Source organism: Chamaea fasciata, unplaced genomic scaffold (assembly GCF_029207755.1).
Source record: "Chamaea fasciata isolate MVZ Bird 193981 ecotype frontalis unplaced genomic scaffold, bChaFas1.0.hap1 SCAF_18, whole genome shotgun sequence".
In the NCBI taxonomy this organism is placed as follows: Eukaryota; Metazoa; Chordata; class Aves; order Passeriformes; family Sylviidae; genus Chamaea; species Chamaea fasciata.
Window position 1 is genome coordinate 3,954,651 of NW_027094103.1, and position 13,578 is coordinate 3,968,228.

The window sequence follows — 13,578 nt, forward strand, 5'->3', positions numbered from 1 at the left end:
CTCAGCCCTGCCTGTCACGGGGTTGTCGTGCTCCAGCACCAGGACATGTCTGTACATCCCAGGGTCAGACCAATTTTACTCCTGGAAGCAGAGCAGCAGTGCTGCAAATGGCTTTTTAAATACCAAGCTGGAGCTTCCAGGGCAGAGCATCAGGGATGAAGAGAGACCAAAGCAGAGAGCAGCTGCCAAGCTGGGCCTTTGTACATGAGGCAGAGAACCCTCTGTCATTCAGCATTTGCACTGGAGGAAGCTCAGTGTTCCTCTCCTCCTCCTGACAGCTCTTTGGTGTGTCCCACCATCACCATGGTGAAATCTGGATGAGCTATGGTTACCTGGGAGCACTCAGAGCCTCTGGTGCCGTGTGGAGAAATCATTCTGCAGCCAAAATCCTGCACAGATTTCCAGCAGACGATTCTCCTGGCACCAGGCTGGCAGCTTCCTCTGGGCTGCCACCTCTCCCATGCCAAGTCTGCTCCATCCAGCCTCTGAGCAATCTGGCCCTGTGCAGGGAGCAATGTGCTGTCCAGATCTTTCCCTTGCCTGCAGCACACGTGGGCTTGTGCCTGACGAGCAGCAAGGCAGAGCCATCATCACTTCTGTGTGATGCCGATGGTTTTGCTTTCCTTCAGATTTCTCCCAGCTGCCTCCCAGACACCCCAGGGTTCCCAAGAGGCTCCATCTCCCAGCCTGTTACTGGAACAAGAGCATCTTCCAGACCTCCAGCTCCCTGGGGCTGATCCCTGAGGATCCCTCAGTGCCTGCTGATGGGCACACAGAACAGGCATTGCTGTGGAGCCACTCCTCACACAGGTATCCTGAAGGTTCAAGCCCTAATCCCCTTTTCTCCTGCCCACATCGTTAGCACATCCAGGAGAGCAGCAAACACAGCCCCTGACACTGAGCACTGCTTCTCCTCTCCACTAACTCCTGGGGGCCCGGCGCGGAGAAACCTTAATGGATCCGACAAAACTCCCAGAACAGAGCAGCTCCACTGTTTGATGCAAAGTTTAATTTGATTTCTCACTTGAATAGCTGAGACATCCTTGATGCACATCCTTCAGCTCCTTCCAGATAAATCTGCTGCATACAATTAACACCAGGAGTCACCTGCATTTCACCAGCCTTCCCCTTCACTCCAGCCTCCACCAGCACCTCCCAGGGCTGCAGAGCAACCCCACTCCCACCTTTGGAAAGGATTTTCCATGGCATTTCCCTGCTCTAGCAAGAGGAAAGATGGGGTTAAACATCTTTACTACCTTACTGTAATCAAGGAGAGCTGATGGAGGGGGCAGAGGCCAAGGCAGGAGCTGCTGCAGCTTTCCCAGCTCAGTCTCCAGCTGCAATTCCTGCCAGAGCACAGCCCAGGGCAGCAGCATTCCTTGCTGCCCCAAAAGCCACTCTGTTCCTCCCCAAAAGCAGCTGCATTTCAGCAAGGCTTGGGGCAGCTGTGCAGGCCCTGAAGAGCAGCAGAGCACAATGCCCTGGAAACAGTGAGCAAACTCTGCGACTGCCAAGAAAATATGGAACTGCAGGTGGGAACACGGTGTTCCTTTTGAATGGAATATAAAAGTCTGGAGGTTTTTTCTGGCATCTGTTTTCAGGACACCCTGGAACTTCAGCCTACAATCCCCAAAGCCTGGGGAGCAACAGAGCTGCTGAACCAGGGTCACTGTTGGGGCAGGAGGGAGACCCACAGCTTTCCAAAGGGGGAAAGATGAATAAGGAGAACAGTGTTGTCCTGTACCAACCCCAGTGATGCACAGGCAAAGGTCTCACCTGAGACTGGAGAGCCCCCACAGGCTCTGGCTGTTTTCTGTCTGGTTCAAAACTCACTGGTGAGCCAGCTCAACTGAATCCATTCCCTTCCCAGAGCTCTGAAGCACAACAGTTGATTTAAAAACCTTACAGCAAACTGTTGGGGAGTGAAAAATGGATTTTCAGGCATTAAAGCACAGACCGAGGAGCAAACAGACACCTTTGATTGAGAAATCAATGCTGGGGTTTTACAGCACTTCACACTAAGCAGCAGCAGAGCCCAGCGTGTGCCTCATCCCTGCAGGGCAAGGGGGGGAGGAACCACAGAGAAATTAAACACTCTGATGCTTCCCATGGCCTTACCAAAGCCAAACAGAACGTGTTTACAAAAGAGACCCTTCAGATTATAAACTGACAGGGAAAGGGCCCATGCCAGACCTTTCAGGGGGCTTCACCTGGCTGCTCCCTCCTCACCCCCTGCTAACCAAGACCTGATCCAGTGGGTGATATTCCTGCCCATGACAGGGGGTTGGCACTAAATGGCCTTTAAGGTCCCTTCCAACCCCGACCATCCTGTGATTCTCTGATCTCTTCCAGCCCAGGGATCACCCAGGAGCTCCAGCTGCTCTGTCAACCAGCCCTGGGTGAAAAGAAAAAAAAAAGGGGGGGGGGGGGGGGAAAGAAAGAAAAAGAAAAAACCTGAAAAATATTAAAAGCAGAGCCTGGGATTGATGAAGATGCCAGAGGGAAGGAGCAAGTCACAAAGGGAAGAGGAGGAACAATCCCTGCACCCAACAGGGATGTTACAAGCGAGAGAGACAAGCTGACAAATTAAAACAGACCACGAGAACCCCTGATATGTTTTAAAGCCTCCTCTCAGCTTTCTTCTTCTCTTTTGTATGTTGAAAATTCATCTTCAATTGCAATCGCAATGCCCCCAGAGGGAAAAACACCCCGGCATAAGGCAGACTTCCCCCTAGGCAATGTGAAGCTGTATTACCAGAGCAAAAAGCCTTTCATCTCGAAATCGTTCCCTTCCAGAGCACTTGACCCAAAAGGAAGTCTCCTTTATTTCTGTAGAAGTCACTTTCTGTGGCCTCAGAAAGGAGCAGGGAGGCAGCTCTCTGCGTTCCCCAGCGCCTGCTCAGAGCTGGAGGTGCCTGCCCTGTGCTCCTCCACCGCCCCACTGCTGCCAGGGCACCGCTGGGGCAGGGACAGCCCCTCACTGCAGCACCAGGATGGCAGCAGATCCCAGGGCCAGGAGCCTGGGGACCCCCCTGGCCCCCAGAGAGCTCCTCGACCCCTGCCAGGCTGCACAAGCCCCTCCTGCCCAGAGAGAGGGACAACGGGGGACCTCCTCCAGCTGCTCCCGTCCCTCAGCAGGAGCCAACGTGGCAGGTGCAGTCATTGGCACCTGACTTGTTCCTCCTCAGATGCTCCAAGCCAGGAGTGCTCCCTTTCCCAGCTGAGGCTGCATCCACAGCCCCTGCGTGGTTCTGGACAGCTCGGGGGGGCCACCAGACGTGGCAGATCAAAACCAGGGGAGCTGCCGGTGCCCTGGGAGCTGCGGTGACTGCATGAGCTGGGGATGTCCCCGTGAGGGCTGAAATGGAGGAGAAAAGTGGTACCAGCAGTTCAGCGGGAGGGAGAGGAGCTGCTGTTTGCCACAGCCAGCCGGCACGGGTGTGACAAGAGCTCCTGGCTCCCACGGCTGCCTGAGATCCAGAAAAACTGCCACCACTGACAAGGACCTGTGAACCAAGGCTCCCAGCCCAGCTCCACCCTGTGACAGGGGGTGCCCCCCTGCTCTGCCCTGCAGGACACCAAGCACCAGACAGCTGCCCACACGGGACACAGCTCAGGAAAGCAACCCTGGGCTCCGAAAGCCAAAGCCCAGCACAAGTCATTGACTCCATGCTGAGTTCTGCGATGGATCTGCAGCGGGAAGGACACCAGGGCTCACAGAATTACAGCACATTTCTGCCCCTCCAAGCTGAGAACCACCTGAATCCCAGTGTGCTGGAAAAAGCCAGGGACTGCTTGTGCAGAGCTCTGCAAATCCCATGTTTTTAAAGCAGCCCTTGGGGTTGTTGGAAGCACCTGCTGTTTGGCATCCCTGCAAGCAGCTCCTGAGCACGAGCTTTGCTTTCTCCTGAACACACACACAGGTCTGGGCTACTCACTGGGCTCAGCCATCCTGGAGGGAGCAGATTTATCAGGCAGGACTGGCAATAAAGATAACAGTGTTGGGGATGGATCCTCGAGCTGAATTGCTCTTAGTGCACTGGGGGAATGACATGCAGTGCAAGATACCCACAGAGTTCTATAGAATAAACACAACTTGCTTCAGTTCACACAAACCAGCCCCACAGAAATATTAAAATTCAACAGCCGGGCTATCAGCTGGTTCAGGCTGGGCTGATTTCTGCATGCCTTTGGCAGCGTTTTTTAGGGAGGCTATTTCTGAGGCTCTTTTCTTCAGCTGACAATTCCCTCAGCTCCCTCTTTTTCTGAGTATCCCCAAGGAAAGTGAAATCCTTGAAGGAAAACGATTTCCAAACCTCTCAGAGATAAAAAAGCCCTATTAGACTAATTTTCAGGATGCAGGGAGGAGAACGCTTAAGCTAAACAAACTAGTGGAAAAATTGATTTATTAAAGTAGTTGGATGCTATCAGGGCAGCAAGCAATTTCCTGCAAGCACCATAGCCCATTCTACTAGAACAGATCTGTCTCACCTTCCTGGCAGTGCTCCCTGTCCCTGCCCTGCTCCCAGAGCAGCTCCAATGCTGTGATCCCCTTCAGTGACCCATTAGCAGCCACGGCACATTTGCCATTGTGTAAGTGGCAGCAGCAGCAAACATAACACTCTAAATAAATTTTCGGCGGCTGCAGAGTGGTGTAATTAATCACAGGGTGGTTTACAGGCAGCAGGAGGCAGGGAAATGCACAAGGCTGTGGGAAAAGGGACATCAGGTTCCCCACGTCCTGCTGTCCCCACCCTGCCCTGCCAGAGGCGACACAAGCCAAGGGCTGAGGCCCGGCAGCAGCTGGAGCTGGAGATGAGGTCAAGCTCTGTGTTCACAGCTCTGTTTCACAGCTCATCCCAATTTGTGAGCTCCAGCAATCACTGTGCCCCCAGCCTGCTTCGTTTGGGCACATCCATGAGCAGCAAATAAACAGCCCTTGCTGTCAGTGCCTGCAGAGCTGTAAAGTTAATCCGGCTCCAAGCCCACTCCCTGCATCTCCCCTTTCCCACACTCCCGAGGATCAAGACCTGCTGACACAGAGCAGGAGCAGATGAGGAAGGAACAGCCTGAAACACCCTGAACTGGATCCCTCCAACTCCTCCCTTGGCAGACAGCAGCCCTCAGCTCTCCCTCCCTGCAGTCCCTCCTCCTGCACTCCTGTGAAGACTCCTTTGGGTTGCTGCTTCCTGCTGCCCATCCAGCAGTTGAACTGCTGGGAATGGCTTGGGAAGGCTCACATTTTCCCGAGTGCAGGACACAGCACACGCTGCCAGCGTGCCTTCCTGCCCAGCAGCTGGATCCCGAGGTCACCAGCAGAAACAAACGGAATAGCTTGGCCCTGGGAGAAACCTCACAAGAACCTCACACCCCCACCACTCCAGAAAGTAGTCAGGGACCCTTGAACTCACCAGGATGGCACAAATGGCAAGCTGGGAGCCTGTAGGACTTTTCCAGGAGGAGCTGGCAGTTACAGGTGCCTCTTCTCCTCCCATCCTCCCTCATGCAAGGACAGTGGCCCACATGGAAGTGTCCTTCTGCTTCAGAGGGCACTGCCCTCATCTGTAGAGACAGAGACAAAAAAAAACAGGCTTTGTTTCCTAATGCTGAACAGAAAACTAAAGTCCTAAAGGCTGTGGTGGAGTTGAGGTGTCAGCATTCACCCTGAGCCCTGAAATCAACCCACCTGAGACAATCCTCCTCTTTCTGCCTTGCTTCAGCCCTACTCCCTGCGCTCTCCTGAAGTCTGGCATCCCTCCTGCTCTGACTGGCTGCACTCTCTGAGCAACACCAAAGCAGTGCTGAGCAGAAGAGAAAAATATATATATATATATATATATACAGCAGCCTTTGAGCGATGCTTTTAATATTTCATCTTTCTTTTTCTGCCAGAGGAAAGGAAATTCCTTATGCTGGCTGGGCTGCAACCTCACCACCACACCCCTGAGCCTCAGACAGCTCTGGCTGCCAGCCCCTCCAGGCAGACAGGGAGTGCAAGGCTCATCTCCCACCCACCCAAACCTTTCTGCTCAGACATTCCCTGGTGCCAGTCAGGAGGTGGCACTGAGAGGGGAAGGGAGGGCTGGGCAGCTGCCTCCAAGCTACAGAATTCAAGACATTGCAGAGAATCCCTGCACTGAACTCCACAGGCCACTTGGATGCCTCCATGGACCAATTCTGGTGGAAACTTATCCAGGGAAGGGTGACAGGTCAGCAGCCACTGGGTCACCCCGAGTGACACCTGCCAACCCCTGCCACCACGCAGAGCCAGCTGCCATCCCACCCTCACACCAGCTATCCATCAAGCATCGTCTGTGTCAAGCCAGCTTTTAGTTTTAGATTTAATGTCTGTAAAGTATTTTGGCTTTAAATTATTCCTCAGCCTCCCTCAGTTTGGCGGCGCTTCCCCGTCTAGACAGAACAATCTTGTTGTCAATGAAACAGATTCGCCCTGACATCCCTGCCGAGATGTTGCTGCTGTTTTGTGGAAAGGAAAAGGGCTAAAAAGCTCATTCTTTACAGTTTTAGAGACGTGATTCCTGTCCATTCAACTTCAAACAAACACCCCAATAAACAGTCCTGCTGTCTCGGTTTTGATCTCTCTGTGTTAGGCAGCAGCAGGGATGGCTCAGCATCAGCGGGATCCCCCCTCTCCCACTGCTGCTGGGAGCCAGGAATTCCCACTCTCCTGTTCTTCCAGACTCACCTGCTTTGGCTCTCTCTCTCCCAGGCTGCAGAGCAAGGACTGGAGTGTGAAGATCCCTGTGGTAGCACAGCCCCTGCTCCCAAACCTGGATCCTCTGTGGCTACAGGACAAGTCTTGGATGGTGGATGGGAGATGCAGAAGAGCCATCAGCAGCCTGAAAGAGACATTAAACCAAGTCGAAACGTACCTTGCACACCGGCTTTGTTGCCAAGGCTTTGCCAGCATGAAAGACTACAAATACCTTCTTTATAATTGAAAAAAACTACCTTTCCCCCTTGTTCACCAAGGCAAAGATAAAGCAGAGTGAGCGTTCAGCAGCACCTCGTGTCAGCCCCTGGTACTTGGACAGTGAAAACAGCCTGATCCAGCCAAAAATAACATAGTTCCCCTTTTGCTCTGCCAGTGACACATCCTTGATGCCTGCAGTCAGAAGTGACAAGTACCAGCTGGGCACCTTTCCATCTCCTCTCCTGGTAAGACAGCCACCCCTGTGGCACCAGGGAGGTGATCTCCACCTTGTGTGGGCATTCCCTGCCCGGGCAGGGATCACCCAGGGGAAAGGCACAGCCCCAGAACCCAGCCCCGAGGAGCTGGACACACACAGTCACACAGGAACAGAGGGACTCCAAGTGAAGGGCAAGGGCTCAGCCCCAGGGATGCTTCTCAAGGGTGCCTGTGGCCAGGAGGGGCTGGAGAAGAGCTGAACACACCACCAGGCACATCTACAGGGTGGCAAAGGGCCGCATTAGCTGATTTCATCCCCAAAATACCTCTGGAGCTCCAGGAGGTGCCCAGTTCAGAGCAGACTGGATTTGTCCTCCTGTGTTAACATTTAATCCCAGAAAATCACACAATAAATCAGGTGCAAAAGTAGCATGCACAGGAGGAGACACCCTCCTCTAAACAGACAAGAAGAAAAAATGCCTGTGAATATTCAAATGGGAAAGATGAAGTTGTGAGGTAAGAAGGGCTCTCTCTGCTCTTCGCACAGGCACACATGGCCAGCAGCACAATGGGAAGAGCCACAGCAGCAAAAGCTTCAGGGAAGCTCCACACCTGCCTCCCACCCTTCATGTGATGTGTAACCTCGTGAATTCATCCCTGTCCTGACCTCCATAGAGATATGGAAGTTTCCTTCCCCCAGCTCTGGCTCTGTCCCATAGGGAACAGCAATCCTGGCTCTGCCAGAGCCAAAGCCCCACATTTGGAGCAGCCCCCAGCACACCCACCCCAGGCAGGAGCAGATGGCCCCGGGATCCAGGGAGGCAGAGCAGAGCGGGGGAAGCTCCCACCATCCATCCCAGAGATGTGCTGTGCAGAGCCAGCCCCAAGGACTGACTGTACCAGGGAAAATAGCACCAGGAACGCACGGCAAACAGCATATGGATGTGGCCTTTCCTGGGTGCACAGAGACCATCCCACACAGGATCCTCCACGAGCACAGAGCCCGTGGATGGCTGAGAGCATCCTGCAGCAGCACTCCGTGCCTCTCCCTTCACCCACAGCAGTGTTTCACCAGCTCATTAATTCAATGAGGTTTTGCCCCAGATCTGGGGGACCAGCAACTGCTCCTTTGAGGTGCCTGGAGCAGCTGCTCTCTGTGGCGATGGAGGGCTGGGAAAAGTCCTCTCCTCAGCCCCTCCAGCTGCACCAGCCCTGCTGACGCCCAGATCCATGATAAATGGAGCTACAGCTCCAGTGGAGTGTTTGCTGTCCTCCCGGGATGGAGGTGTTAATGCATGGGCTGAGCTGGGGGAGCGAAGTGCTGGAAAATGATGCAGAAAGCTCATTAGCACATCCTTAATAGCCCTGAAATTGCTGTGAGGGCCTCTGGCAGCTCTCCTCCGCCTGGGTCGGGGGGAGCCATCGTCAGGGCACCACCGTGCTTGGAGCCAGCGCCTCCACACCGGGCATTCCCAAGGGGAACGGCACTGGCTCGGCTCAGCACATCTGCTCCAAATCCAAGGAGTCCAGAGGAGCCGCTGGCATCAAACACGCAGATTTTACTGCTGCATGCTGCTACTGCCCTCTGTGAGGAGAGGCAGACTGCGCCTCAGTTTCCCTGTCTGTAAAGAAGAGCTGCGACACCTTCCACCCACCTCGGTGAATATCTCCTGCTCTTAATTCTCATTCTGCCCCCACGGAGCTTCACTGATACATTCTGGGGGATTTTCAGGCAGCTCAGAGGTGCTGCCTGAATTTCCAAGGTGACACAAGCACATCAACACAGAATCCCAGAATGGTTTGGGAGGGACCTTGAAGCTCCTCTCATTCCAGGGACACCTCCCACCCAACACTGACACACGCTGGGTGTCCCAGTGCTCTCTCCAGTGGGAGATGGGTGTGGACACCGCTCCAGGCAGGTCCCCAACACACACTGAGCCAGCTCAAGGCACAGGTTGGATCAAAGGAGGAATTCTGGATTCCCAGGGCTGGGACAAAGCTTTCTCTCTGAATTAATGAGCTGGTAAATTGCTGCTCCTGAGCAAGAAGGGGACAGGGGGCAGGAGCACGTCCCGTGTGCCACCTTTAAGTGCTACACCACAGCTCCACTTTGCATGGCACCTGCACTGAAGGGATTCAATGACTCCTGGGAAATGCCAAGCCAAGAAGCTTTTAAGAACTCCTGAACTGCCTTTTTAAGAGGCAGGGCACATGTACAGCTAATCCAGTCTTAAAACTAATGATTTAATTTACCTTTGGAGAAGCAAACCAGCATAAATTAATATCTCCCGGTAGTATAACATAAGCATGTTTTATCTAGAGATTATGTTGATTAAATCATCAAGTGCCATAATCTTCCCTTCGTACCTCAATAAGCTGGAGGGGAAAAAAAATCCCGAAAAATGTAGATACAGCCTTCTAAGCCACAGGAGGGAAGTGCACGTTCAACTCCGAGCAGAGTGAGCACAGGAGACTCCCCACCCTGGAAGAAGCTGCTCCAGCTGGTGTGGTACCAAGAGGTAAAATAAAGCTCCGTGTTCCTCACAGAAGAGGTGTCAGGAGGTGCAGGAGCTTCGAGGCAGCACAGGAGCTGCACTTCTGGGATTTCACTCTGCAAACGGACCTGAGGTGCTCAGGTCGGGCTCCTCCAGGCCGTGTATCTCCTTTCCCGACACAAGACACCAGGGCCATTAGTCATGCCAGCTGGAAATTCCAGTGGCTCAGACCCATCACGCAGGGAGACAGTGCCTCAGCAGAGCGGGGGGAAAAAGCAGAGAATTCCCTTTTAAACATCTCGCTCCCGCCTCCCTAACCTCGTTTCTGCTTGTTCCCACTCACCTTGCACTGCAGGACTAAACCACCCACCCTAATGAATCAACAAGACCTACCTGGACTTTTTCCACCTGCCGGGGGTGGTTCTTCAGACAAAGCCGGTTCCGGCGGGACTCAGCTGCAAACTGACTCCAGGTAATCATGCCCAGGCACTTGAGGTTTAATGGCTTTGTGTGCTGGCTGTTTGGATTGCTGGAGAGCCCTTGGGCCGGCCACTTCAGACGCACAACACCTTTTATTGCCAGCCAATTCAGAACCTCAGGCGAGTTTGAAAGCTTCCCTGGAGAAGGACAAAAGAGCTTGTTAAGAGGAGGTGGCCAAGGCCAAAACAACATCTCCAAAAGAAAGCCCCTCCCACGAAACAGCAAACTCTAAATACTGTTTGTACTGACACCGGCAGCAGGTCTCCAGCAAGAAACCTGGATTTACAAGGTCAAACCTCAACGTGAGCAACGCAGACTCACCCTCCTGGTGCCTCCCGGTGCTTATGAAATGAGTGGATTTTGCACAGAAAGGGCAATTAAGAGATGTTGTTTAATTTGGTTATTGGCAATTTGGGGCAAACAGCAAGAATCTGCCAGCAGTGCAGGCACCGCAGCTCCGTGCCTCTTTCCTCACAAACAGGGTAATTTCTCCACTTTTGTAAGAGCTTGAGAGCCTTCAGAAAAGAAATGGCATTATTTCAAAAAGCATTTTAAAACCAACGTGAAGTTGTCAAGAGGAACACTCTGCTCAGCGTCTCAGGCAGAAAACACATCTCCATCCAAACACTCTGTCCCTGGTAGGAAAAATACACATTGTAAAGGATCCATTTTCAGGTTCTGAAAGGAGGCCCTTTCTGAACAAGGGTTTTTCCTCAGAGAGGAGACATTGTGTACTGACTTGCAGCATTATAAATATGGAAGCTTCAAGAAGTTTTCTGACTTTTTTTCTTTTTTATCATTACTCATTTCTGTGGTCCTGCAAACCTGCCTGATGATTCAGAGCAGAGGGGGGGGGTTGTGTTTCTTTCCATGAACACCATTAAACTAAAACTCAGCCCTTTTCTCCCCTAGAAGCAAACCTCCAAGTCTTACTGACTTTCCTAAAACGATCCAGGCAGAGGAGTGTAATTTAAGAGCAATTCTTCACATCCTTCTGATGCTGTTGTACAGTAGAAATAACCTATCTGACCTTCTCCCTCTGAGAGTGTCTCTTCCTGTCCAGCTCTGAACAGCATTTCCCTTCTAGGCTTTATAACCTCTTCACTTCAATTAATGGGGCCCCCAAAAGCCTGGGGACTCCATTACTCCTAAATGAAACATCTTCAAAGACATTAATGCCACTTGTCTTCTGCAGGGCCCTCATTCCAGGCAAGCCTGACATTTTGACAGATCTTCACACTCTTTTTCACCGAGGAAATGCACCATTACACGAGGTTAATTTTTTTAGGATTGATAGAAAAATCTCTTCCTCTAGGTAAACATAAGACAAACATCTACACGCTGCGTGGAATTACATGTCAAGCCACTTGGTAAGACCAGCTTATCTGCCAGGAACAAGCCTGACAAATCCTTGGTGCAGATGTCTTTCTTTCCCCACTTTAAATTGCATACAGGGGCCCCAGAGTTCAGAGGAAGGGAGGGGGTTCCCCTCATTGATCAACGCCATCCTGCCTGTGCTTCCACCTCCCTGCTGAGCCAGCTGCCCTTGGAAAGGAGGATTTGGAAAAGATATCCAGAGGAAAGCCTTACAAAAAAAAAAAACAAAACAAAAAAAAACAGAAAAAAAAAATCTCCCCAAACCAAACCAAAAAACCACCACGACAGGGAGGTTGCCTGACCTCTCCCCTCCCTCCTCCTGGGGCTGGAGGTGTGCTGGGAGAGTGAAGCTGTCTGCAAATGGCACCTGTGCCACGTGTCCCCCTGGCAGAGCCCGTGGCAGAGGATGCTCATCTCCTGTGACAGTGACCAGCAGAGCTTTGTCACTCTGCTGCTGCTCATTCCCCAGGAGGAAATTCGACTGAGAGTGTTGCTCCTTACAGACCCCACCTACAAACATTTGCTTTCTGGTTTTGAATACATTTCCCAATCTCCCACAGCAGATGAAAGCCCACAGATATCAGACTGTTTCTCTCCCTCTCCTTTAGCTGCTGGATGCCCTGGGGGAGCAAAAGGTGGCAGGGAGAAAGCCCATGATCCCTTCAGGATGGATTTTGTCTTTAGCTAATGAGTTCCACCTTGGAGAGTGAGATCCTCATTTCCAAGGGCCACAGATCCCTTCTGAGCTTCACATAGAATCTGCATGGACATTGCCATTCCACACTCAACATCCTGGACAAACAAATGATTAATTGTGCCCAGGGAGCTGCCATCTGTCAGCCGCTTGGGGACGGATCTGATGAACATCCCTCTGATCTCCAGGAACTGCCAAGGGAAATGTGCTCTCTTCCCATGGTTTGTGCAACCAGCTCCTCACACTCCACTACCAAATGTAGCTGGTAATCCAGAAATCAGCCAGTCACCTGCTCCAGAGTGAGCCTTGGCCTGTCCAGCTGCATGGAGAAGGGCCGGCCAAGAGTGTGACACTGAAGAGATGATGTGCTCAGAGCTGTAGGTGAAGTTCTGACATAGCTAAAAACCTACAGCAAAGCCTTAAGGAAGGTTAAGTTGCCCTCAAGCCCAGAGCAGAAGCTAAGTTGAAGAAGGAGAAAGTAATTTCCAGCTGAGTTACAGAGCCAGATCTCAGCCTTTGGCTGATCATTGCTCTCCTGTGCCTCAGCCTCCTCAACTGAGTCATCAAGTTCGTTCTCATTTCCTTCTCTCTGTAGAAACCTCTGAGATCTGTATTTCAAAACCACTTTGGGGGTAAAATCAGTGGCAGGACGGGCAGCAGCAGGCGCTGGATGCCCTTCACAGCAGTGCCCAAGCAGGAAAGGAGGATGCTCTGCACTGACGCTGGGCCGGCTCCTCCCGCCCGCTCTGCTCAGCAGCCGCCGATTGCCACAGCAACAGGAGAGAGGAGAAAAGTGTTTGTCCAGAACGGATTCGGTTGCTCCTAAGTGGATGAACACAGGAGAGTTTGTTTATAAACGTCAAGAGCAGGTCGGTGTGAAATTGGAAACTCCGGAGGAGTTTGGCTCGGTGAGCAACACGCGGGGTGAGGGGATGGAGCACCTGAACCCGGTGTGGATCCGGAGACCTGTGGAGTCTCAGCACTCAGGAGACCTTGTCATCAATGCCACAAGAGCCGCTCACCCCTCTGTCCCCAAACTCCACCACAGGGCTGAGCTACAGGGACCTCCCTTCCCAACATAAGCCCCCAGTGCTGGAGCTCCAACCCCACTGCCAGCCGAGCTGTGACCAGCCAGCCACCGGGGGCAGGAAGGTCGAGCAGGAGCCTGTGCTCCGCCCCAGAACGGTTTGAGAGGCTCATTAAACCAGTTAACGGCGCAGGAGCAGCGCGGGCAGCTCGCCGCCCCATTGCCTTTGTAACAACGCCCCAAAGGACCGGAGCATTTGGCTGGAGCGCTCAGGGACACCTCAGCCGAGCTGTGCCGGGCTGACAGCGGGGCAGCGCATCCCAAAAAACACAGAAGGTAAACAGTCCCGTTTTTC

The 13,578-nt window shown here is 52.7% G+C and overlaps 1 long non-coding RNA gene across 1 annotated transcript; it reads right to left on the reverse strand.

Moving 5' to 3' along the window:
• Positions 1 to 5,450: 5,450 nt before the first annotated feature.
• Positions 5,451 to 10,385, reverse strand: LOC136298760 (uncharacterized). Its single transcript, XR_010723364.1, has 3 exons — positions 10,039 to 10,385; positions 6,707 to 6,860; positions 5,451 to 5,562 (listed from the first exon to the last, which is right to left on the reverse strand). It is a non-coding gene; the product is annotated as an uncharacterized lncRNA (long non-coding RNA).
• Positions 10,386 to 13,578: the final 3,193 nt, after the last annotated feature.